The 24,977-nt window shown below is 35.4% G+C and overlaps 1 protein-coding gene across 1 annotated transcript in view; it reads left to right on the forward strand.

The window, feature by feature from the left end:
• The first annotated feature begins 2,267 nt into the window (after positions 1-2,267).
• Positions 2,268-24,977, forward strand: part of LOC149078779 (uncharacterized) — a 46,605-nt gene continuing 23,895 nt past the window's right edge. Inside the window, exon 1 of the mRNA XM_089240886.1 lies at positions 2,268-3,252. The gene's annotated coding sequence lies outside the window, so the exon portion shown is untranslated. The remainder of the gene's footprint in view (positions 3,253-24,977) is intronic.

The raw sequence follows: 24,977 nt of genomic DNA on the forward strand, positions 1-24,977 counted from the left end.
AGTTATCTGATATGGTTTGCCGCCTCCCAAACCCAATTTTGTAAAAATGAACCAAGCGGCACATTTACCGATCGCTTAAATGACTCGTGGCACAATTCCAGAGCATTTAAGTGGCCCGTGGCACATTCAAAGATGACTTAAGTAACCCATGACACAGTTCCAGAAACTTAAATGATCCGCGGCACATTTAGAGATCCCTTGAGTGACATGTGGCGCAATTTTAGAGCATTTCAACGGCCCTCAGTGCGGTTCTACATTACCCGCAGAACATTCCCTGATTGCCGTGGCACGTGCCATGGCACACAAATTTTCAGGGCCCCAAAATTGGCAGCATTTTGCATTTCAGTCATTTTTCGCTCCCTTTCCATACAGTACTGTCAAAAGTGGAATCGTAAGTACTTTTCTGTAATCCCACCGTAAAGATATCACCAAATTTGTTTAAATCTGTAGAGGTATAGCATACATGCTCCCCTCATGGTCCACGGCCAAATGTTGCTCACGGATTTATATGATGTGGCCCGTGACCTCAAACCTAATTTCAATAATTTTTGTCGCACCACGGTCATTTTTTGCACACGAGGGCTAATTAGACCAGGACCAACAATTTATTGCCGATTCCGAACGACAGGCTTGTTTTTTAATACTCATCGAGAGGTTGGTGCGCTAACCCCTCGATGGGGGACTCCCTGCTGTAGCAATTTTTTCTGCGGTCATGTCGTCGTTTCTGTTGTACCGCCTGGTATCGAACTTCTGACACCTCTAAACATTCTTTGGTACTTTAGGCGAGTATCTTATCGACCTGGGCTATCGCGCCCTAATTTTGTAAAAATGAACTAAATGCCACATCCAACCGCATCTAGTTGTGGCAATGACCCTTCCACTTTGGTTCCTGCATGTAGACATTGTAGAATGCAGAGCAGTGGTCCTGTGACACACTTGTAATGTTTTTGCTGGGCAGCGGTCATTATTATTCATATTTATTGCCCAAATTCAACCGCCGTAGCGGGAATCGAACCCACAGCCTCTCACTTGCCGGGCGAACACCCCCCCAGAGCCCATATGCGCTGAACGGGACCGAACATGGACGGTCGGACCTAACAAAGACCAGAGCTCACAATACTGACACTGCCACCAGATGGCGACTTATCCAATCACTTTTCGTAGTCAATATTGGGAGCTCTGGTCTGAGTAAGCTCCAACCGTCCATGTACAGTCCCGTTCAGTGCAGACGAGCTCTGAGTAAAGCTCGATGTTCGTTCCCATGTTGTAGTCTAGTGGTCTAGGGCGCTCACCCGGCAAGTGAGAAAGAGGGAAAATTCATCTTCGCACCAGCCAACTGTTGAAAAACCTTCACAAAAATGCTTGTTTAGGTGTCTTATATTACTTTTTAAAGTTTCTTCCATGTATTTAGAATCAACCTGTATAGCAGAGGTCTTCAACCTTTTTCCAAGTCGCGAGCACTTCTTGTACCCATCATCAAAAGAAGAGCACCCTTACGGCAAGTTCAACAAACGATTGCACGAAATCAGGATGATTTCAATCCTTGAATGTAGTTTTCACAAATTGGAATGTTCATCAAGTGCTCGCGAGCAAGAAATCGGACACGAGCATCGAGCAGTCTGGGGACTTGAGGGGAGCACCGTGGTGCTCGCGAGCAACAGGTTGAAGAAGCCTGCTGTATAGTCATTCTGCGGAGTACGCCAAAGGGCCCACGGGCGCTGGAGGAATGGGAAAACTATTTTTAGAGAGCCACAAAATACTTAGGCCCTTCCGTGATTTCATTCAATCATACAGTAAGGATCCCAGAGAATTACTGACCCATAGAAAAAACCCAAAACCCAAACCCTGTTATGATCACCCAAAAAAAGTGTTAACCCAATTCGTGGCAGTATATAACTACCGAAATTATTATTATTATCATCATCATCATCATTTTTTCTTAAAAAGAAAAAAACCCCCCATCCTTTTCCTTTTTCAGTTATAACGTATAAAAGTATTTTCTGCATACTACATCTTAACCATTTTCTTACTCTCTCGTATATACGTATATGTATGCATTTTCTTCTCTCAATGTTGACAGGCGAGTTCAGACAAATAACCCCGAGGGCCGAAATAGTGAAGGCTGAAGAAGGAGGGGTGGCATCCCACTTTCCCCCACGTGCGAAATTTTCTTAAGACGTCGGTCGTAAGAATGGGGCAAAGGAGGGCCCGAAGAAGGTTGTTATTTGAGGGGGAAAGAGAAGAAGAAGAAGAAAGAGATGGCCATACGCACGCAGGGCCCCGTCCTCGCTCGGCAACAAGAGAAGAGAGAGAGAGAGCTTTTAGCGTACGATCGCCAGCTATCAGTTAAACATGCGTACGGCTCGACACCGGTTCGCTACCAAATTTCGACAGTGCCGTAAAAGACAGTTATAGTTATCATTTTTTTGCGTGGTTTTTTTATTTTTGACGTGATCTGTGTTTATTTTTAGTTCATTTGTTTTTCCTTGTGAGAAATATTTTGATGCTGGGGAAGGTTTTTTTTTGTTTTTTGGAGGACACCATAGCATTGACTTTCCACCCGTGATGGTCAAGGTACATCGAATTCATCATTAGGAGAAATTTTTTGGTTTTTTTTTCCATGATGTGAAGTGTTTCGTGAGAGAGAACACGAGGAAAAGTAGAAAAAAGTGCGCACGCGGTTGTTATCGATCAACTTTTCTTTGTGAGTTATCAAATTCTGATGTCAGAAAAATAACAAAAAAATTGACTGATTATTCATCGATTATGAACAGCTGGACGAGGGTGAAAAAGGGATTGTCAATGAATAATTGATGATATTCAAATTCTGTTTGTCCTTGATATTATTATTATTATTATTATAATAACATCTGCTTCTTGGAGAAGAAAAGTGAAATTTTACTAATTTTACGGATTGTATTTATGACTATAATATTGAGGCGGTGACAAACGGCAATGGATTTTATTTGGTATTAATACTGTGACAGCTGATAATTAATCGAGTTATCAGTTATCGAACATCTGCGGGATCCAAAAAAAAAGTGACTTTCAGTTGGATTTGTTTCTTTTTCAGTTAAAGAAAGAGCAGCTTCGGCTAATCATTCGGACAAGTTCACTTGAGATTTTTATGAGTTCAGTTTGTGGTTTTTTAGAATTTTTATGAGTCAACGATCAACTTGCGAACTGGAGGATTTTTTCTCTCTTCGTACAGATTCTCACGGATGTTTTAAATAACCACAGCTGTCAAGTCAAGTAAGTTTATAATCAATATTTTGAATTATTTCTAAAGATTTGTAATTTGTATGAAATATTTTTGAATTCGGGATCATTTCATTTCTTGGTTTAAGGAAAAGGTATTGCAGTATGACAGTATTGCCTATAAAATCGATTATTATTATCATGAGTTTTTAAGAAAATTACACAAAATGTTGGTTTGAAAATTCAAGTACGAGTATTTTTTCCAGATGATGACAAGTTGAAAAGGTTTGTAATATAATTAATATTTTAGAAATTAGGTATTATTTATTTAAATTAATTAATTATTTGTTTCAGTATATTTTATTTACCATTATATCGTCGTGATATAAATTATAAAGTTAAGTAGTTCTACATCAGCTGAAAATCCCAGGTCGTGATTATTGAACATCATTCTAAAATATTCTAAATTAGATGTAGACGGATTAACTCATCATTATCAGATCATATTCACACTTTTTTCAATTAATGATATTCAGAAATGTATGAATTATAATTTGAAATATTCGTGAAAGAGATTTGAAATGAGTGTGAAATTATTATACCAATGAAAATTTAATACCAAATTAATATCAACGCGCGCGTTAAATTTTCTCGGGGAAATTTAATATTGATCGGAAACTTCACGTGCTCAAATGTCGATGAAAATTATTCTGATTATTATATCTTGTTATACATAATTAATGTCGTATCGTTCTAACATGAAATTATGAACTAGTGAAGTATATATTTTTTCGTATCTGCTTTTATGATATAAGTTTCTACACTTTAATAACATTTTAAAACTTATGTTTAGTATTTAAAAAAAATTGCAAAGCTTTTAAAACATTTATACTTTACTTTAAGTTTCAGGGCAAAAATTATGTCATATATACTATTTCTCCTCTGCCATTTTTAAACGTTGTACTGTATTGCATTACACACACACACCTTGGATCATAATAAAACCAGTGATCCGTGGGATTTAGTGAATCTAACAGAAAAAAGTTATATTCATTTATCTTTGGTGAAAAATTCACCAAGGTATCACACATTGAACCATTTAACATGCAAGGAATGTTAATATAAAAAAAGTAGTAAAATGATACAATAAAAATACCATATTTCTATTGTATCTCTGGCTCATTTGGATTCATTTTCCGCTGAAACATGTGCTAAAGATTTTCAAAATTGAATATCTCTGCGATTACTTAGTTTGGAAAAAGGAAACGTATTTTGATTGACTCATTAAAATGGTGAAAAAAAGTTTAGGCTATAACTTATAGTCGATAGGAACTGTATAAGATAAGATAAAATGCATATAACAGTCGCTTATAAAATAAATGTCATGTCTAAGATCTATATGCCTTGAAATATTATTTCTAAATGAAGTGATTTCTTTTATGATCAACGGATTAAAAGTTATAGCTAGTATAAAGACTTTAGTTTGCATTCTGTGTATTCAAATTACTGTACATAGAAAGTTATTAATGACCCATATTTTGAGTAGATAAATTCGTATATAATGGAAGAACATCAATTCATGCTTAGTGTAGAGATTTGATACATGACAGGGTATCACAATATTAGCCACAAATAACTTTTTAATGAAGAATTACAGACTTTAATTAATATGATTTTTTTGCCACCTCCCTCTTTAGCGAGAAATTTCTGACCACTTATTTTCGGTTATATACGGATGGGACGAATATTCGGCTACTATTCGGTATTCGGTTTGACCGAATAATGCTCAGGTATTCAGCCGAATATATGTGTGAATCAAAATACATCAAACTAATATTTAAAAAAATTACATTAATCCGAAGTTTTCCCATAAATTAAAAACTTGCTAATTATATTTTATTTTGTGGAGTATATTACTTTCTGTGAAAGAGGTTATGCCAGGGTGAATTTCTAGGATAAGGAAAACATGATACTGAAAATAGAGTCCTACTGCAATAAGGGTGAAGTGAGCAGGAATATATTTCACAAGTTCACTAACTGAAGGTTGAACCTAGACAATATATGTATTGAGCTACTGAAAGGGAGACAAAGAACATCTTAAGAGAAAAAACAAGAAAATAAGTCGTAAATTTTATGATGCATTGCTAGTTGGGATTAAACAATGGTTGAGACATTCTCTTAATTAGATGTAAAATTGTGACAAGTGTTGGAAAAAAAATAGTTTCTGTATATAAATAATATTAAAATACAATTATATCATGTTAGACAAACAAATTAATATTTTACAAGCCGAATTTGGATTTGAATTTGTTTTAGTAATTTTGTCCTTTTATTTTCCCTTCTGATCCTTTAGTTTGGAGATATCAATCATAAGATTCATAAAAAAACTTTCTCTTGTACGTTTTTTCTGGACTTACCCATGTCCATAGATGAAACATTAAAATTAAAAACAAAAAAAAATTAAATTTTATTCTTTCTCAAAAATAGGTGATGTGAACAAAATTAAATTTGTGGCATACGTGCTAAAATGAATGAAATTTTGCTTTTGTAAATTAAATTTTGAATCTCACCCTGTCAGGAACAAAAAAAAAAAGCAAGTGAAGATGAATGGAAAATATTTTTTACTAACTTATAAAACCGATGTTTCTCAATTGGGAACGATAACCATTAAAAATATGGCCAACGTTAAAGGGTTGAGCAACGTATTAATACATTTTCAAGATAAAATGCATTTCAATTGTAAAATGTATTATTTCAGGATCGTTGGTGCACGCAAATTTCCTAAAAAACACATTTTGGAATGTTTCAATTTTCAAATAGATTAAAATTTTCTGCGTCTAACTGCGTTAGATTTTTTGTTCTACCCTGTGTGCACTAGAAGTATTTTTAACATATTTTAATATAAACTGCTGGCAAGCATTATATATGCTAATGCTCACCATTATAAAATGCTGTTTTCTAAAAACTGAGTTTTTAGTCAGATAAGGAACATTTTTCTCAACACCACTTGTTCAAATGCCTTGAAACTTGGTGTGTCTCTCAACGTTAAAGTGATACATATTATGACGAGAGAATTTCTGATTAAAATGATTCAAATAAATTCTATTGCGCAAAGTAGGAGTAAATTTCAGTGATTTTTGAAAAAGCCGCATGTTGTCGAAGTTAAAATTCAAGAAAAAATAACCAAGAACTAAAATCATAAATGCTCTTGTTAAATTGTATAAAAATACGTAAGCATTCGAGAAAAAAATTGAATACCTAAAAGTAAATGGAAAATTTTCAAACGTTCCTTAAAGGAGATTTTTTCCCATAAGAAAGCATGGGAAGCCAAGATCGTGCACCAATCCCCTTGATTTCCGTATCTTATACGCTTATATTATCTATAACTCATTTCTAGAGCCGGTATTACATTATGAAAGTTTGGTAAAAGTCCTTTCATAAAACTTGAAAAATGCAACCAATAAGATCACCGGTTGCATTTTCTAGAATTTAACCAATAACCTTATCGGTTAGATTTTTCAAGTTTTATAAAAGGGATTTTATCAAACTTTTATAGTATAATCCCGGCCTAAGAGAGAGAAGCTGTTTTTTAATTCTTTCTCATGGTGGAATAAAAATCTTATCACACAATACAGGCTTTTAAAATAACGTAATATTTCAGGGACAATTTGCAACTAAACGACATCAGCGTCCTGTGGAATTTACGACCCCCTTGGATATATATATTACGTGTCCGCCATTGACATGCATTAAAGTGAAACCGGTAACCGATCACAAAACCAAGAATACACAAAAAAATTTAATAGTTGTAGGTCAAGGCAACCCTATAATACACTGTCAACGAGATGGCCCTCCTGCGGCGAATATGTATTTCTTCATCCCCCTACTAGCTTCTTTCTGCGTTCGGACAGCTTGTCCGAGAACTACTACAGGTCATCCAGTCAAAGACCCTGTCCAACGAGAATTCTCTCCTCAGACAATCTGATATTGGTCAAATACGAGAGAATCCCCCCCCCCAAAAAAGCCATTATTATATTTATATAACTGTAAATAATCTGGCATAACAATTAAAACAACAGAAATAGGAACGCGGAAGTACCGATTTTTAACATTTAATTTTTGACACCTTATTTTATAAGTGATTTAAAAATACTGTCGATGTTCTCGCTTTAACGACCCGTATCGTCCCACTAGAACGGACGTTATATCGAGCGTTTGGAAAAAAAATATTAATTTCTTAAGACAAATTCATATTTGCACGGGATAAAAACATTATATATACTTTTAATGTAAGCCAAGGGTGCTCAACCTTTTCACTTCATTGATTTGGAAAGTGTGGGTCACATCGTTGGTTTGGAAACGTGTCGTGGGCCACTCGAGTTAAATGAAAATGCGCCGCGATTCACTCAGAAGATCTGGAAGTGTGTCGTGGGGTGCTTGAGTGATCTGAAAGTGAGCCGCGGGCCATTTAGGTGATCTGAAAATGTGCTGCGGGTCACTAAGGTGATCTGACAGTGTGCCGCGGATAGTTTGAGCTGTGTGTAAATGTGTCGTGGGTAAATTAAGTGATCTGGAAATAGGCCAAGAACCACTCTGGTAATCTGAAAATGTGGCTAGAATCACTGAGGTGATCCGAAAAATGTGTCGCGGACCACTTGAGTCAACTAGAAATGTGCCGGGAATCACTTAGAAGATCTCAAAGTGTGTCGCTGGCTGCTTGAGTGATTAGGAAATTTGTCGTGGGAAATTTATGTAATCTGGAAATGTACCAAGAGCCATTTAAGGATTTATAAAAATGCAAGGGCTGCTTAAAAGATCTGCGCGTGTACTGCTAACCACTCAAATGTTCTCGAAGCATGCTTCTATCTACTCGAGTGATCTGGAAATGTGCCAGGCCAGCCACTTAAGTAATCCGCAAAAGTACCACAGGCCGCTAAGTGAACTAGAGGAGCACCGCGGGCCTCTCAAGTGATTTGGATGTGTGCTTGGGGTCTCTTAAGTGATCTGGATATGCGCTGTTGGCGGTTTAAATAATCTGCAAATATGCCGCGAGCCACTGAAGTAGTTTAGAAATGTGCCACAGGTCACTAAAGTGATTTATGTCCTTGGTGGCCCCTTGCGGGGGTAGTTTGGTTATCTGCCACTGAATACGTCAGATTACTCCGAGGGCCACATTTGGCTCGCGGTCCATGGGTTGAGCATATATGATGTAAGCTGTTGATTAATTTCATTTAATTTTCCAATGAAAACTGTATCCACTTGTAAAACAATAGTGAAAGTTGCCAGAATTGGCAATGTCCGCGCGTGTTTATGATTCTAATTTTCCATATTTTTCGTCGATAAAGTATGGTCACAATAACCACATTGAAATTTTGTGCGACATATATATGTGAGATGAATATATTTTTATGACTGTAATTAATTAATTATGACAATTATCAAAGTATTTAAAGGTTGTGAAAATAGTGTCAATCCTTGATTTCTCTCTCAGTAATGAATAAAAATTCAAGTAAGCCTCGCTATAAATACTGGGAAAAACGGGACATTTTAAAAAATAAATTAAGGACTGGCGACCAAAGTTTTCTATATGTTGTTCCTAAATTAGCCAGGACAATAGAAAATTTTTGGAATTCACTGCAGAAAAATTGATTGGAATTCACTGCAGAAGAATTGATTGGAATTCACTGCATAAGAATTGATTGGAATTCACTGCATAAGAATTGATTGGAATTCACTGCATAAGAATTGATTGGAATTCACTGCATAAGAATTGATTGGAATTCACTGCATAAGAATTGATTGGAATTCACTGCATAAGAATTGACTGGACCTCTTCTGCAGTGAAGATGTGAAGATAGATTGGGAATTGATATTCGCAATGCGTAATCAACACGGTAGGGCCACAACTAGAAATGATAACTTACTCTGTCACTCTTAACTACCCATTTAGGTGCCCCCATCCACCGCAATTTTGAACGGGAAAAGGAGTAAACGTAGTGCCTGGGGCATCAGACCTTCCCCCCCCCCCGATGGAAGAGGGTTGCTATGTCCTGGAAAAGTTGAAAGAAGTATTGTATTAATTTAGGACTTATTTCTCTTTGAATATTTGGCTCCTAAAAATTTTTTCCCCCGATGCCTAGATTTTTTTTGTGATTTGTTAAAGCCTGGATCTTGGATCCAATCAGCAGTTTTTGGTCTCAAATCAGCTATTTCTTGTTTGGCAATGGGAGGTGATTTGTCGTTTTTGATGATTGATTGTCGAAATGTCCTCCTTTGGTTTCACTGAAATATGATAATCTTTAGGGATGCATGATTTGTGAGGTCAATAACTAACAACCCTAGGGATGCATTTTCGTAGTACTCCCTTACAACTCACATCTCATTCTGCTTTTTAACTGCAAAATAACAAAAATTCGTTTTCTTAAGTTCAAAAGCAAAGTTTAAACTAAAGTGAAACCTCAATATAACGATACTCTGCGAACCAAGAAAAACCAAGTAGAGTGATTACCTTTTTATCGAGAGAGAGGCAACGTTATCACCAAATCTTATCAAATTCATGCTGTCTCTGTCAGCTTTTCTAAATCGGCATTATTAATACCACGAGAAAATGCGCTCTTATGTACGATTTATTCGCTGCAAAAAAAAAATTGTAATTGATTAGTTAGTTAACAAAATTCAGTTAGATGCATTGCCCCGTAAAGTTTTTTACTGCATTGCACTTTGTCTTGTCATACACAGGAAGTAGCGATACCAATTACTTAGCGTTTTCGGTGATCTTGTCAGTGCAAAATACCGATGTAATCAGGCGCATTCAGAAGAACGAAAGCAAGGGACGAGGTTAAAATCAATTTCGAAACGATTTTGAGCAAATGAAAAATATCGTTGCAGCGGTATTTAAATATCTCAAAAAATATCTTTATATAGATGGGGGTTCATAGTATAGCAAAAGATATAGTTGTATCGAGAGGAGTTTAACATTACACTACAGGCAATTCCAAACAAGGTTTTTAAAAAATATCGTTGTAGAGGGATTTATCGGTACATGGAGTATCGTTGTAGCGAGGTTTCCCTGTATAAAATTACCATTTTCTGCCTGTTTTAGTCTAAGGCCGGTATTACACCATAAAAGTATGATAAAATCCCTCTTATGAAACTTAAAAATCCAACGACTAAAGCTCATAGGTTACATTCAAGCAAATGCAACCAATAAGCTTATTGGTTGAATTTTTCATGTTTTATAAAAGGACTTTTATCAAATTTTTATAGTGTTATAGAGATCACCGTATAAATGTTTTGTAAAAGCCCTTTGATAAAACTTGAAAAATGCAACTAATAATCGTATCATTTACAATGAAGGAAATGTAACCAATAAGCTTGTTAGCTGTATTTTTTTCCAACTTTTGTAAAAACACTTTTATTAAACTTTTATAGTGTAATCCCGGTATCATTGGAAAATGAACTGGTTACCCAGGAACAAAAATCGTGTTACATGGTGTTATTGACGTTATAACGTTATAATCAACGCGTCGTTACAACTGAGGTAACTTTAATCAAGGTATCGTTACAATTGAGGTAACTATAATCCAGGTGTCGTTACAACTGAGGTCGTTATAACCAAGGTGTCGTTAAAACTGAGGTCGTTATAACCAAGGTGTCGTTATAACCAAGATGTTATAAACTGAGGTCGTTATAACCTAGTTCAATTTTGTAATTAAAGAAAATATGCTTCTATTCTATGGTTTATATATAACAAAAGATTTCCATCTAAATACCGCGAAACAAAAATAAATGGAACGCGATTTCATATTTTATTTATTTTTATTGCTTCAGACACAAGAGAAGTTCATGGGCACGTTCCAGAACAATATCTCTAGATACGTGCGTAAAACGTTTGACTGGACAAGGTTATGTTTTTTAGGGTGTGGTTTTGAATGGTTATGTCCAAGCTGTCAGTTGCCCGCTGGCTTATATTCTTCTCCTCTTATTTCATTTTTTATTTTTATTTTTTGAGTCACAATTCATCTCTTTTCGCTCTTTTTTTTTTCTTCTTCTTTTCTTATGATTTTTTCTCATCCTTTCCATTTTTTGCTGCTGTTGTTGCTTAATATTCGGTATTATTTGTGCGTGTTCTTCGATGGTGTTGAACTACATACATACATACGTGTGATGCACTTTGGGAGGGCAAAGTTTGATGAATTCGCTTTGAATGCGGATATGATGCGTTTAACCCTTTTTAGACGTCACGTGAACTGGATGAAATAAATATAATAAAAAATGAGTCTTTAAAGTAGAAAAGAGTAAAAATAATCCTTATATATACTCGCTCTTTTGTTGTTGTTGTTTTTAAATATTTATTGAATATAATATTCAGAGTATCTTATACAACTAGGGCGTTCAACGAATGGCCCGAGGGCCCAATATGGCTCTCGAAGCTCTTTTTTTCGTGGCCCGCCGACGAGCGTGCATAATTACGAAAATACTAAGAATTATCTTGATGGAATAAGTAATTTAAGAATTATAGAAAGAGAGAGAAATTGTTTCAAAAATTAATGAAAATTCATGTTTTTTAAAGAAAAAATAATAATTCAGGAATTCATAAAAGAAACCATTTCATCATTGATTTTAGGAAAAAAAGGAGAAAATTCATGGAGAATGTTCATGAATTCTAGAAAAAAAATCACAGTTGATGGGAGAAATAGTTTCAGAATTAATGAGAGAAATAGTTTCAGAATTAATGAGAGAAATAGTTTCAGAATTAATGAGAGAAATAGTTTCAGAATTAATGAGAGAAATAGTTTCAGAATTAATGAGAGAAATAGTTTCAGAATTAATGAGAGAAATAGTTTCAGAATTAATGAGAGAAATAGTTTCAGAATTAATGAGAGAAAGAATTTTCGAATTAATGAGAGAAAGAATTTTCGAATTAATGAGAGAAAGAATTTTCGAATTAATGAGAGAAAGAATTTTCGAATTAATGAGAGAAAGAATTTTCGAATTAACGAAAAATCATAATGAAAAAATTGCTCAAAGAATTGTTTAAAGAAATTTTCTAATTAATTTTAGAAAACATTTCAGAATCAAAGAAAAAAATAATTCCAGAAATAGTGAGAGAAATAATTTTAAAATTGATAAAAATTCATATTTCATGAAGAGAAAGTTATAGAAAATAAAATTAGTTAATAATTCGGGGAGGGGACCGTTTGACATCAAGTCCTTGTGAATCTATTGGTACCATCTTAAAATTCTAAATAGCGCAGCATAACTTGTTGACCCGTGGGCTTTATGGAGGAGAACTATTTCGCCCACAATGTCTGAAACGTTGATTATACAGTCAAACTCGGTTACACTTATTTTGGTTGTAACGAAACTTCGTCTATAACGTGAATGACTATCGACACTTTTAAAGACGATTTTGCTTCCGTTTTTCCACGAAATTTTCCCAACTAGACCTCATCATATTTTGGAAATATTCGTTTGTTGTCCTATTCTCAAATGTGTGCATGACGTTATCACTGTTGAATCTCGTCTTAACGAATACTGATATAGCGAAAATCTTGTTTTAACGAACATTTTTCTTGTCTCCCAGATAAGTTTACATAGGAACAATGCATATATCTGGAATTCCTTCACAACGAAATTTCGTTGTAACTAAGTGATTTCTCCGGTTTCTTGGAGTTCGTTGTAACGGGATTTGACTGTATATGTGTAAAAATGTCGTTGTCGTATGTAAGCTATTCCGGCCTCGTCTGCAATGGGCTGGAAATCTGCAAATGGGGATCGGCCCAAGGGCGATCCTTCTCTATCTCAACAATGAAGCGGCGTAACTTAACAATTTAAGCGGCAATTAGAAATCACTAAACCCCTTCTTCAAAATGTGATATATTTTTTTAATGAAAAGTAGGCTTTCTTACAATTATCAGCAGGTGCAAACTAAGGGGTAAAGAAAAAATTTTCCACTGAGGAATCGACTTTTTACAAAATATCTAGGCTTGTCAGTGCTAAAAAAAAGAAGCGTTGAAGACGAGATATTTCGTCAACGTCGCTTAGAGGGTTAAACTTAAGGGAAAAATTATTACCCGTTCGACTCTCTTATTGGTATAACCCGTATACGGGACATTCCTATATTTTGCCATTCGTGTTTTTTCCCCCATGAAAATGTTCCGTTTCTTAATGAAAACAATTTCAATTCAATCTTTACAAAAATTAGGGATGTCATTAAAAACATTAAGTGCCCTGCCCCTGAGGGCATTCGACGAGTTTCTGAATGTCTAAAATAAACTTACAAATGTTGCATTTTTGTGACTATTCACCTACCTGGTGATTTGAATAAAAACAACCCCCAACTCCTAAATAATCCCACTCGTTCTTCTATACCGTTGGGGATGTAGAAAATTTGCATAATTTATCAATTAGATTAATTTTTATTAAAATTTATCGTAATAAAAATATTCGTCTCACATATTTTTCCCAAGCAATACGTTTTATTCACTGCAGACTTACGGTATCACTTTATTTCCAGCCATAAGTTACTTATACGCAATTGACAATTTTAACGACAATTGGTTAAACGTTCAAAGCAAAATATTTCATATTTATGATCACAATTTCACCTTTTCTTGTCCATCATAGTGCATTGATAATGCTCATAACTTCGCATTTGATTGAATCTAATTACATCCCTCATACTTAGAAGGTATTAAAAACATCGACCTCGGTGTGGAAGGCACCGGTTTTGAGGACAAATTTTTGCGGAATCTTCAATGCCTCTCTTCATATTTTTGTCGAGTTTGGGAGTAGTTAATAGTCGTCTCAGTGCGATAGGGGAAGAGGCCGCAGACCCATTAATTTTTTGGAGCCTTCTTCAGCTTAATATAACGAACAAAAAAAAATCCTTTAGACATGCACACATTCAATGATGAAAAATATATCTTATATACGAGGTAGTTTCGTTTTCATCGACGTTATCAGTAAGGTTCATTAATATTATTGCCCATGGGAATCAGCTGAGGTCACAAATTATGGAAGTTTTAGCCGAAGTGTCGTTATAACCGAGTTCGACTGCAATTTGAATTAAGTATTTAAATTCAAATTATGTGTAGTATGTCTCTCAATTCAGTTACGTAAAAATTTCAATTGCAAATTAATTTACTGCTTAGTGTTACTCTCGGATCATCTTAAAAAGCGATGTGAGACTTATTTTTGATTGAGTTTTTGTGTTTCTCTTTTATCGAGAAAAGACGTTAATGAAGTTGGATACGTAATAAGTATCCTGTCTTGAAGAAGCGCTCGTTTTTAAAGCATTTGTGGGCGTTCGTGAACATCAATTTCTCTCAACATATCTTATAATCTCTTTTGTTGAATCCATTAATGAACTCGCAAATCTCAATTAATGTTTCATTCAACTCGAATATCTATAGATATAGACTTGAAACATTTTTTCTCTCTCCTTCGAATATCTTCTTTATATTTTCCTTAAAATGATTCATGACTTCACCACTTAGAGGTTTTTTCTTCATTTTCTAAGAATTTCCAACTTTTCGGTTTAGTTTCCGTATTTATATGAAATTTGGTTCATTTCAGCGTCATTTTTCTAGCTTTATTTTTGTCGTTCGTATTCCCGTGCTAGTTTATTTCTAGGAAAAAGAGATCGTTGCCCCCTTCTGGGAATAATTTATAAAGTAATTTTTTACGGCAGAAAAAGGATGCGCTTCCTTTCCCATGGCGTTGTTCTCGCTTGTCCACTATAGTAACAGACCTCGACTAGTTTCGTCATTTCGCCACAATTTCATATTAACTGAATGTAGGCTTCATATCAGCTTACAGGTTCTCTTTTTTCTTCATTTCCGAGTTACATCCTCCCATCAATGAATCGGATGACTGTGTCTGGAAATTTACCGTGAACGCACCTGCTGCTACCTTTTTTTTGCTCCTCCATCTAGTTCATGTCAACTTATTCAAGGTGACCATATGGCTATTCGAAGTAAAGAAGTTGCATGGCCTTTTTTTTTTCCGTGGATTAACATGATGTTGTGCAACCATGGAGAATCGAAGAGAATAAAATACAACTCGTATTCCGAAGCAAACTTTTCTATGTGAAATTATGATCTTTTTATTTTTCGTTCCCATTCCAAGCAAAAGTAGCACTCGTATAAAATTAAATTATCACGATATAGTATGATGTATTATTCTTTGTAGAATGAAAGTAATTTTGTTTATATGAAGCCAATGTAATATGGTCACAATATAATTCCGAAAAATTGTCAGTTTCGATTTACTCGAAACACCAGAGCTTCCGTACGTCGAATGAGATTTTTCTCCCACGTATTGTATATTTTAGTCGAATATTTTCTAACTAGCAATCATAAATTAGCTATTATAGATTTTTCTCGTACGTTTGTTAGTCGGATATTTGCTTGCGTTCTTGAAAATTTTTGCCTAATATTTTCAGCTGACGCGCTCTCTCATTGAGTAACTACCTATCCTAGATGAGTATTATGATAGTTTACAATATCCTAGATACAGTATATGTAATAAGTTCTGTTTAACACGAGGGCGATGAAATTTGTTTTAATTTTATACCAAGATATGAACCCTTTAACCCCTTAATTGGAAACCATTGAGGTACCCAGAGGAAAATTTTAAAGGGTTATATATTAAGCAAATGGGGTGCCCTGAGTGCTATTAAATGACAAAACAAATTATTGACAATATTGAACAAAATATAAGATGTTGCACTTTAGGGTTAACACGCTGTATTTATATGATTAATATAGATTTAAATAGTTTAGAAATGTCATTTATGTTGTTCGCGAACTCACTTTTCTATCATTGGTGAAGAATGCAAGAAATATGCCTCCCCCGCGCACATAGTATTTCCCTTCAAAATGCAAAGGTCAAAAATTGTTCTTGCTTGATTGCCAAGAAATAGGAGACGAAATCAGGCCACAGGAGTGCCTTCAGGTATTTAAAAATTTAATCGCATTCACAAGTGTGCCATAAACTTTGAAATTGGCAATCTCTGGTCTATAGGAATCAACAAGGAACATTAAAATAAAATGCATCGTTCATGAAATCATTTTTTGATCTGAAAAGATACTGTATCTCTCTCGGGTATCCTATACTCAACCCATGGCTCGAAAGCTAAATGTGGGCCCTCGGAGTCATCTGATGTGGCCCGCGATCTCATATCTAATTTTGTAAAAATAACCTATAAGCGACACATTGTCAGATACCTTGAATATCCCGCGGCATATTCCTAGATCACGTAAGTGACCTGCGGCACATTTCCCGATACCCGAAACTGTATTTACAGATCACCGTGGCACAGTTCCAGAGCGTTTAAGATATTTGCGGTGCATTTCCAAATCATTTCGCAGATGGGCCGTTCAAGTATTACGTCAGCAAATTTTTAGCCATTTTGACCCCCCCCCCTGTCAGCAAAACTCTGACGACCCCCCCCCCCCTGTTCCAATATCAATGAAATGGCCCGTATGCTCCCCTAACTCTCCGAAAGGAGAGTTCAATACTCTTTGCTTCAACGAAATTTTCGATGTTAATTCGATTACACACACAGCCTCATTAAGCAAATAATAATAAAAAATCGATGACATATGTTCGGGCTCTTTTAAAGCTATTTTATTCATTTCAAGAGAAAAAGATGTTTACTTATAGCAACATGTCGTAAATAAGCACATACAGTCGAATCCCGTTATAACGAACTCCAAGAGACCGGAAGAATGACTTCGTTAAAACGAAATTTCGTTATAAAGGAATTCCAGGTCTTTGCATTGTTCCTATGCAAATTATCTCGGTGATTAGAAAAGGGTTCGTTAAAACGAGATTTTCGCTATAACGGTATTCGTTAAAACGGGATTCGACTGTATTATTCTTGGAAAACACGATTAGAAATTGTCTTTGTATGAATTCACACAACAGAAATAATTTATAGTATAATACAAAAATAAATCTAGTTATTATAGAATAAATCTATCACGTAACACGATAAACCATTTCAAAAATAAATATATACGGTGCAACTATGAAACTAAAAACCATCAGCATGGATGAGAAATACATATCGAAATTCCGAACATGCGGAAATAGTTCTTAGAATGATAACCGGATCCAATCAATATCTCGGACTTATCCTAACCAGTCTAGAAATTGGATCCTCGTTTTCGCGGATATATTGCCAATAAGATATTCTATTAAAATAGCTGAAATACCTCGGACCATTCAATTATAGATCAATATTTAGAATTCCAAGAATTTTTGACGCATGGCTGTATTTAATATTGAAATAAAAAGAAATTGTGATCAAACTTTTATAAATTCCAAAAACTGCATATATTTATTGCACTATCGAAATTATTATTATTTTTTTTTTTCATTCATCAGATGTTTATGGTGTTGAGAAAGGTAGTTGCTAAAAATGTTAGGAAAACATGATACATAACGTTTCAGTAAAATCGTCATTGGGCTTGTCTGTTAACCGGATCTTTTATTAGCGATGGAATTTTTTAGAATTACTTGCAGTACTCCATATGCCAAGATCACTCAGCCTTTGGGAGAGCGCAGGCCACTTCATTGGTTTGAAAACGTGTCGCGGGCCACTTGAATGATCTGCAGCAACATCGCTAGTGGCTTACGTGAACTGTGAATGCGCCACAGAACACTTACGTAAATGGTCTGGAGTCGCTTAAATTATCTATAACAGTGTCGCGAGTTACTCAAATGATCTGCAAGTGTGTCGTCAGCTGCTTGAGTGATCTGTATTGTAAACAGTGTGAAGACAAGTGGTTTGTAAATATGCCGCTGGTCCCTTACGTCGGTATTTCTCAAAGTGTGCGCCGTGTTTCTTAGGGGAATCGCCTATTTTTGTCAAGAGCGTCACGGTGAGCTGGAGATATTGATTTGTGTGCTTATTTATGTTTTCAAGTGGTGTTTTCTTATTAATAAGTATGTGTGTGTGTGAATATATCTACTAAATTATTTTAGGGAGCCGCATATGAACCATGAATAGGGCAAGGGAACCACGGATGGCGAAAGTTTGACAACCACTGCCTTACGTGATCTGAAACTGCACCACGGGTCACTCAAAGCCATCTGTAGATGTGCCGCTCAAATTATTTTTACAGAATTAGGATTAAGGTCGCGGGCCACATCAGATTATTCCGAGGACCATGGGTTGAGAATGCGCGACAAATGCTGCATATGTCGTAGGCTAACTGGAAAATCCGGCTTTATATATTGCAAAGAGCTTTAACACATTTTGCAATTCCCCTAGTTAATGTGAAGATTATCTAGAACATTCTAATCACCCAGATCCTTTTCAGGGTTATTGTAATGATCCCATACAACTTTAGGCCAATAGAAAAGATTGCAATTTATGCTGAAAAGTATAGCTTAGTTTCATCTAGGCCAAATAATAATAATTAATTAATTATTGAACCAAATATCAATTTCTTAGAACTCAAGCATGATTCAGTTCTCGGGTAAAGCGATCCTAAATAATGGTTTTTCGACTTTATATCACCCTCCTATATCGGGGTGGACAAAACCTAGGTGCCAGGTTGTTGGCCATGGCGACTAGAAAATCGGCATAAAATCTTAACTAAATATGGTTGCTAAATTGGAGTCTAAGGGCGACACAATCATTTTCTGATTTCATTACGCTGCATTTTTTAATATAAAAAGTAAAAGAAAACATTATTTAGGACACCGTTCTACTTGAGCAAAGCACCATGATTGGCTCTTAACAAATCAGGCTGGTGCCTAAATATTTTTCCGATTTGTCAAGCCCTTCCTATGTTAAAAGACATGCTGCCATGAAATCAGAAAACTTTGTGTCATTCATAGATTTCGCAATGATAAGAAAATTTTGGGCTCATTATCGATTTTCTAGTCGCTTTGGCGAGCTGGGCACCAGGGATTTGCCAAGCCCTCATCTAGTCTTTTTTGCAATAAAAGCCGGATTTTCCAATATTTTCATGTGCAACATGAAGTTTCCAGGAGACTGAGTGGAAAATAAAAAAATTCTACTTTTGATATATATCCAAAGTTTAAGTAAAATACGGAAAACGATCAGTTGAAATAAGTTCCATCCGAGAAAGTTCCATTCCTATTTATTAAGGGAAATATAAAATTAAATATTCGGAAGAAATTGTGAATTGTGTCAAAATTCACGCCTCTTTCTATTTATACTGATAGCAATTCACTCCGTAACATTTGATGAAAAGTTACTTCGGATATCCATGAGTGAAATTTCCAATATTTTTCAACTACGAATCTTCGTATTTGTTAGACTAAGTAATTTTGATCTTAAGAAGCACCAGAAATAAAAAAAATAAATCGGCTCAAAACTGTTACTACAACTTAACCGCATACGCATTTCATAAACATTACTCTGGGAAATTTCTAACGGATTGGGACATGCTGGAACGCGTTGTGTGTGCATATGCGTGATTCTAACGCAATTTATGTTGCCAGAGTTATGCTTGTTTTGCGCTGTAGCTTGTTTTGCACTGCTTGCTTGTGCTTCTTTGTGCTGCTATTGGCATCTGTCTTCCATATCTTGAAGTTAAAATGGCAAATGTCTGAATTTTTTTCGTGTTATTTAAGTAACCTATCTAAATGTGTAAGTCCTGTCTGTGGAGAAATTCTTCCCAATGGGAAGAATTTCTCCACAGACAGGACCGACAGGTATTCACACCATAAAATAAGAAAATTTCTGAATTTATAGACAGGACTTATTTTCCAAAATTTTTTCTTTTGAAGGCGGTACAAAAATTTAATTTTTGTATATCCCCCATTATTATTTTATGAGGGTGAAAATATCACACAATCACAGCCTGATTGTACTTCTATATTTGCTGATCATTAAATTTTTTTTTAAATTACACTAATACAAAGATATGTACGTACATCAACATCTAAACAATATACAAACATATAATACACACACTATCGACCTCAAGGGACTTGAATGTTCTTCCAGCAGGTCTCTATAAGGTTTACTCAGTGATATTAGTTCAGCAACAGCCTTATTATTGTTGGTACGTGTACAGGTTGGTCATTGTTTGATATAAAATATATATATTTCTAAATTCTTGTATTACAGAAACAAAGAAAATATAAATGCAAATGAGTTGTTATATAATATTGTTAGATAAATTTAAATAAATTTTTCATGTTTTATAAATTTTTGAATCTTTTTGACTAACGACTGGTGCGATAAGACCCGAATGTTTTCCTATCTACCCTATGCTATTTTCCATCCGATATAAAAACGCACAAAAATCGTTCAGAGAACTCGGCTCTGGGCCACTTCTACTTTTGCAAATAAATGGACGAAAACTTTGTTTATGTAAATAAAGTTGGAGAATTCGGTTTTCGGTATAATCTGTTTGAAATAGTCAATGGAATGTCAATGGAATGATGGAATGTCTGATAAATACCTGTTATGTGACTACAGTGAAACCTCGCAATAAGGATAATTCCCGTTGGCAGACACCTTCCGTTATCGGACACTTTTTTTAAATTACGACAACGGGCTTCAATGTATTTTACCTATTAGCGGACATTTTTGGTCCCAAGGGTGTCCGTCATCGGAGAGAGAGGTTCTACTTTACTATTGCTATCTTCTACATTACCGCCCGCTAACTCTGGTCATATCGCAAACTTATCCTTGAAATTTTTGTTTTTAATCCTTTTATTATTACTAAATCCTGAAATTTTCAATTCCTAATTTTAATCCCTAAAATGTGTTGTGAATTTGTGGTAGCCTATGTTGGTCAGTGCGCTTGGCTGCGTGTGACTGTTGAATGACCTGACCCTAGGGGCGGTTCGAGAAAAAAATCTTTATCCTTGCGGAACCTATTTTGGCAAATCCTGATTACGTTTTATTATTTGGAAAAGCTTTTTTCGCCCGTTCAACTTGGATCTGTCCCCCTCCATCCCCCTTATTAGAGTGGCGTCCCGTGTGGCCAAGAGCCGCCCCCTCCATTTCATTCTAGTCTGGATTTTTCAGAATATTTATTGAGGACGAAGGAGGCAAAATGTTCTGGCAACGATATAAAATCATTCCATCCAAAAGCCATTCATTAGTACCGGTGGAATTCTCTTAACACGCAAATTTTCTTTCAAACTTCCGATGTAACGCCCTCTCAACATAACGTCAGTTTTCCGTGCAACGATGTGGGGGGGGGGGGGGTCGTTATAACCATCGTCGACTGTATTATTCGTTTCGGCCGATCTTCGTGAAACACTCTGTATAATGGGAAACAGATAAGAAGCAACCAGTAGGTTTCTTTCTAGACTGGTTTCTTTCAACAACGCATTCCAACAATTACATTAAATTTTTCTCTTATTTTCAGCCTAGTTTCGGGCAACACTTCATTCTATTTACCCGGATTATTGAACGATATGGTACCAAATAATTTTCTATTGACACTTGATATGGGAAGGTCGAACATATTTCCTTCCATTAACTTATAATTTAAATCTACAACTGTGTGACCACAATTATTATAATCTCGATCAACCAGTTTTTCTTTTCAAATCATCCTGGATCCAAGGTAAACGAATGTATAGAGTTTCCATCTCCATGTGGTTATTTGATAGGTATTTAATTTTTTTAAAGAAAAGAAAAGGCCTATTGATTTGCATTTTATGGGTTTTTAGGACAGAAATCTGAATATATATTTGTTTTTTTGTACATTTTTATAAATCAGTTAAACTTTTTTATTTGGTTTAATGGGTAGAAATTCAAAATCAAACGTAAGTAGTTCAACGTATTGAAATGCAAATCGTTTATAAATTATAGCCTTCTGGGATCACCTTTAAATTAATGTTTAGAAAGTTTTGAATTGTCGAATGTTAAATTGAAGTCTGAAAAAAAAAATCAGGACCATTTAAGATGAATGTAATCAATTTATATTAAGTTCATGAACACAATCAAATCAGTTTAAATACATCCACGGGGGACTCGTATTTAATATATCAGCTGTTAAATTCAAAGTATATTAAATCAGAGCTTGTGACAAATTCCAGGTACCAGGGATTATTACATATATTCGCGTCTTTGACAACCAAGGCCATCTTAATAGATATGCCCCAATTCCCCCCCCCCTCTTCTCGTAAATACTTATGTTGAAAAAAATTGTAGGCTCTTACTGCCTTTTCTACCTTTAAAATTGGCTCCGCCTGATTGAATAAAATTCTGATTCCGATTCCAACTGCCGGTTAAGAGTAGGGGAGCTCCCTAGAACATTTTTTCTGGCGGCGCATAATGTTGCTCCCTCTCTCTCTCTCAGACCCACACTATTTACCATTTCTACATATTGAATTGACTCTTGGAGTAAATTTATAGTAAACTAAAAATTTCACAAATAAGATCGATTTACAGACCCCGAGTTCAGTGAGCTTTCCTTTTGCGAGATTCTACGCAGGACCTTCTCAACGTCATGGATCATTCGGGAAAAATTATTTTATTATGAGTTTTTTTTTTTTTTAAATACTTGGCCGAAGTAATAGCTGACATATCTGCATACTTAATCTCGGAAACCATGGTAGAAAATCTCATCATGTAGATCATCTTAGGGCATCAGGCCCCAGGCCATGTAGTAAGACAGTGCAAGTTTTATGGACGGTTCCTCCTATTGAATTCTGAAAAATCCATCAGATTTCACACTTAAAGTTTTATTTCTCACACTAGAATGTTTTTTCCACCTATCTCGGTGGCCCTCTTAAACTCATGAACACAATCAAATCGGTTTAAATACATCCACGAGGGACTCGTATATTTTATACGAGCTGTTAAATTCATGGCTTCCCTAGCAAATCAATTTCCATGCATGATCTATGATTCCAGGTTGAAAACCTCCAGCTTAGACGAACCTATGAATAACATAATATTTCTGAAAGTTATTTCAGCGTGTTCACCAGCATAGAAAAGTCTTATTAGAATCAAATAAACATTTTTTTGGACCATTTGTGTGGAGCACCACCAGGGAGGGGGGTTGAAAATAATTGCCAGGATGGTTAAGTTATCAATGATAGGTGGTTAAGGGGTGCCACAGAGAGAAAGAGGTGGAAAAAAAATTCTGGTGCGACAAAATAAAACTTGAAGTGAAATGTGATGGGAAAAGGAACTATTTTCGAAATCTAGTAGACCTGTCCAAAAAACTAGGACTCTCTTAGTACATGCCCAGGGGCCATGTTCATGGGAGGCGTACATGACGGGATTCAGTGAAGTTGTAAAGTTATTTCTCTGGGTGATTGAAAGAGATGTGTTTCGTCCATCCGGTAATATCAATGGAAATTTTCCTGATTTTCTAATAGATCACATTTTGCTAACACATACCAAGCATATCACACGACATTAGCATTTTATTTTTTCATGAAAAAATATCAATGCCTTATCCCGAAGTAGAACACTCGAACATATTTTATGTAAAAGCTGTTCTCGATACCGTCTGACATCTCAATATCATTCGTTAGGTTCCAACTTATCGATAGAAAATGTCAAGAATTCGTCGTTGAGGCTTCAATCAAAATCAATTCCTGGTATGAGACTTTAAAACGCCTAACAAAAATAATACATGTGTATGCATATTTAATCAGGTTAGAAAGGCACTCCTTAGTGAATGTTGAAGCACATTTACATTCTTTTAAGTCGTTTCCTGTTGTTCGTATTTCACAATTTTGATTGGGCTTCGCGTGTGATTTCTCCATGAATAAAATTAACGAACAAGATGCCAATCATCTCTCACCACGTTGAGATCTGTCAGTACATTAAATTCTTATTTTAAAACGAATCATTTTGATGGCTTATTTTGAAGAAATCGATTTGATACTCGAAGTTTTTTAAAGAGAAGATGCAAATATTTTTCGGGTCAAAGAATCTAATCAAAATTTTTTAGATTTTCTTTCTCTCAAATCTTTTCTGAGAAACGTGCCATTAGACAACCTTCCTCTTCATATCGAATAGAAATGAATGAATTTTATTGCTATTATTATTATTATTGTACTCAAGTGCTTGTCATTAAGGTGACAGTGCAATGAAGTTTGTCCGCACCATTTACTTCGCCTTTAAACAAAGGAACCTTTTCCAAGAGATGGATGTCCCAGCCATTCATGTGTGGAAAAAAGAGAATGGGAAAAACCTCATGTTCTCTTACATATATTCCTCTCAATAAACATTCCTCGTCCTCCATTGATGAAATTCTGATCCTTATCGCTGAATCGACAAATAGTTGCCATGTGTGGAATGCGAAAATCGAGCACTCTAAATCGGAGTTATTAACATTCTTCGTAACGCGGTGCTCGATGATAATAACTTGGTCAAAAGTGTCTCAAATATTTTATTGTTGCTTTATTTATTTTCTTGGGCCAGTGAATCGTTAAGGAAGAGCAAATGAGGAAATAGCCGTTACGTGATGAATAAAAAATTAACCATTTCCCCCCCTAATCTTTATTACTTATACAGCGTCGATCCGAAATAACAAAACCACCTACCTAATATGTATGGTGTTAGTTCCCTTCTTAGTAGACTCAAATTAAACTGAGTATTGTAGATGAGAGTTTGTAGACCATGATGGGGAGGGGGGGGGGGTTCATTCAATCCCTCAGACATTGCTGGCTAAAATAAAATTCCATGAAGCCCGAGGGCCAAAAGTAATACTGCTGTATCTAGATTCACACATTGGTGTTTTAATAGGAGGGGTCTAACTGGGACAAAGAAGCTTCGAGTCAAAAAAAGGGGAGCATATTTAGGAATT

This window comes from Pholcus phalangioides, unplaced genomic scaffold (genome assembly GCF_987345545.1).
Source record: "Pholcus phalangioides strain wild (caught in Gottingen) unplaced genomic scaffold, Ppha-v1.0 ptg000013l_1, whole genome shotgun sequence".
Classification (NCBI taxonomy): domain Eukaryota; kingdom Metazoa; phylum Arthropoda; class Arachnida; order Araneae; family Pholcidae; genus Pholcus; species Pholcus phalangioides.